This window comes from Scophthalmus maximus, chromosome 10 (assembly GCF_022379125.1).
Source record: "Scophthalmus maximus strain ysfricsl-2021 chromosome 10, ASM2237912v1, whole genome shotgun sequence".
NCBI lineage: Eukaryota > Metazoa > Chordata > Actinopteri > Pleuronectiformes > Scophthalmidae > Scophthalmus > Scophthalmus maximus.
The window spans coordinates 20,232,263-20,235,000 of NC_061524.1; the positions used below are offsets into that span (position 1 = coordinate 20,232,263).

General features: G+C 48.5%; 1 long non-coding RNA gene across 2 annotated transcripts in view; it reads right to left on the reverse strand.

Moving 5' to 3' along the window:
* Positions 1-1,627: 1,627 nt before the first annotated feature.
* The window catches only part of LOC124850735, a 2,772-nt gene continuing 1,661 nt past the window's right edge, over positions 1,628-2,738 (reverse strand). Inside the window, exons 2-3 of one of the 2 annotated variants that reach the window (XR_007031539.1) lie at positions 2,635-2,738; positions 1,628-2,444 (exon numbers count right to left, since the gene is read on the reverse strand). The exon at positions 2,635-2,738 is cut by the window's right edge and continues 653 nt beyond it. This is a non-coding gene — a long non-coding RNA (uncharacterized LOC124850735). The other variant, XR_007031538.1, reaches the window with a different exon arrangement.

Below are 2,738 nucleotides of genomic sequence, written 5' to 3' on the forward strand. Positions count from 1 at the left end.
CCACGAGTCTTATTTTTGTAGCTTCTTCGTCTTCTTCCTGTTCACGTGTTGAAATAAAAAATACAAGCGTTCACACGTTAGAAACAACCCTTTTGTTTTCATAATCGATTATTCACTTTGAGTCATTTAACAAGAAACAAACAGATTCTCTTAATACTCTAGTTCTACAAGATAATAATTATGATAATAATATGGACCAAACGATTGATTGAGAACATGATGAATATTGGATACTCAGTAAGATCATCAGACCGCCGCCATGGCTCCGCCCACTTTGTCCAGATTCTATCTTGATCCATCAGACAGAGAGACTGACAGGGAGGGAGGATGACAGACAGGCAGAGAGACAGACGGAGGGAGGATGACAGACAGGCAGAGAGACGGACAGGGAGGGAGGATGACAGACAGGCAGAGAGACAGACAGGGAGGGAGGATGACAGACAGGCAGAGAGACAGACGGAGGGAGGATGACAGACAGGCAGAGAGACAGACGGAGGGAGGATGACAGACAGGCAGAGAGACGGACAGGGAGGGAGGATGACAGACAGGCAGAGAGACAGACAGGGAGGGAGGATGACAGACAGGCAGAGAGACGGACAGGGAGGGAGGATGACGGACGGGCAGAGAGACGGACAGGGAGGGAGGATGACGGACGGGCAGAGAGACAGACAGGGAGGGAGGATGACAGACAGGCAGAGAGACAGACAGGGAGGGAGGATGACAGACAGGCAGAGAGACGGACAGGAAGGGAGGATGACGGACGGGCAGAGAGACAGACAGGGAGGGAGGATGACGGACGAGCAAGAGACAGACAGGGAGGGAGGATGACAGACAGGCAGAGAGACAGGGAGGGAGGGAGGATGACGGACGGGCAGAGAGACAGACAGGGAGGGAGGATGACGGACGAGCAGAGAGACAGACAGGGAGGGAGGATGACAGACAGGCAGAGAGACGGACAGGGAGGGAGGATGACGGACGAGCAGAGAGACAGACAGGTGATAATAATCAATAACAATAAAACGCTTTACGAGACATTGACAGTTTTCAGTTTGAGTCCAGATTCACACATTCGTCTCATGAACGAACTTCAAAACGAGAATCGTAACGTTTAATCGATCAGCTGATTCTCTTATCGATCGATCTGCTGAATCGCTTGGTTTAGAAAGGAAGGACGTCAGGAAGTAGAGCGATGCTCCCGCGTTTAGAATCAGAAAGAAAAAGCAGAAAAAGTTTCGGCCTAAAAAAAAGAAAACTTGAATAAATCCGTCAGTTATCAAACTGGCTTCTGTCGAAGGTTCATTCTCTTCCACTCTTTTCTTTCTGTGTCTTTGTGTTTGTTTGTGAAGCTTCGTCGTTCGTTTGAAAATCACACATGAAAAAAACGGAATCCTTTGATTTTCACTTTTATTTATTGTGTCTGTATCTCGTGTGTGTGTGTGTGTGTGTGTGTGTGTGTGTGTGTGTGTGTGTGTGTGTGTGTGTGTGTGTGTGTGTGTGTGTGTGTGTGTGTGTGTGTGTGTGTGTGTGTGTGTGTGTGTGTGTGTGTGTGTGTGTGTGTGTGTGTGTGTGTGTGTGTGTGTGTGAGAGAGAACAATGTGTCAAATAAAAATTTTATAAATCTTTTAAAGAAGCTCACTTTGTTTTTATTCTCACATTCAGTTTCAGTCTCAAACTGTTTCATCATTTGTCAAACTTTAAGACTGTCGACTTAACGTTTTCCTTGTGTTTCTATATTCTGACCTCAGAGTGCACAAGACTTTTAAAAACACAAAGACAATTAATATTCAGGAAGTGTCCGACACGCTGAGACGTTTACCGCCACAACTTTAAAGAAGAGAATCTGATTATCAGAGTTAAGGTTTTGTTAGTGACTATAATAAACCATCAGCACAGAGGAAAATCAAAAAATGTTTATTACTGCAGTCAGTTGACTGTCGATTCCCCTGAGGTCCAGAATTGGACGAAAAGCCCTGTCCTGCTCCGGAACCAAGAACTAGTGGGAGTAAAACGCAGCCTGGTGATTCCCACACTCCACTTCCCTAATGGCACCTTTCAAAAGGTCATGTAGTTCTGCCCGCAGCCCCTTTGCTTGCTGAGGGTTGCTCACAGTTGTGAAAGTGTCTGACCTCGTTGGCGGAGGTCTGCAGGAACACTGTAGGTGGTGTGTCCCACCCAAAGCCAACCATGCTGCCTTGTGATGGGCCGACAGGGGAGGCTGGTTGGCTGGGTTGTGGGAATTTTCTGGAGGGGGGGGAACCTCTGGACCCAGAACCTCTGGGTCTTGGATGCAGGTCGTCGTCCTCCTCGTCCTTGAAGAGCCTCCAGCTGGGGCCCGAAGGTCTCCTGGGCCCCATACTGGGACGTCAGCCGTTGGCTGCGGTCCGGGTACTGTAGTCCGGTTACTGCAGTCCGGGTACTGCGGTCCGCCTTGAGCCACCAGACACCTGAATATATAAGTGTCAAGACATTTATTATTTTGATCTCAACATCCTGGGACTCCTCTTTACATCCAGTCACACTGGCATCAAGACTCGACTTCACATCAAGACTAATATCGGAGCCTTCTGTCAGATCCCGAGTGACGCCTGTACAGGAGGTACTGGTCCAGCTCTCCGAGGTCCTATAGAGTATTACCCTGATAAAGGTCTTAGGTGTCAAGGAGACGCGCCTCGCTTCTCACTGCCTTCATCCCGACGTCTACCCCGTCTGCTCTGATAGTGCAGCCGGCTGAATAGCCC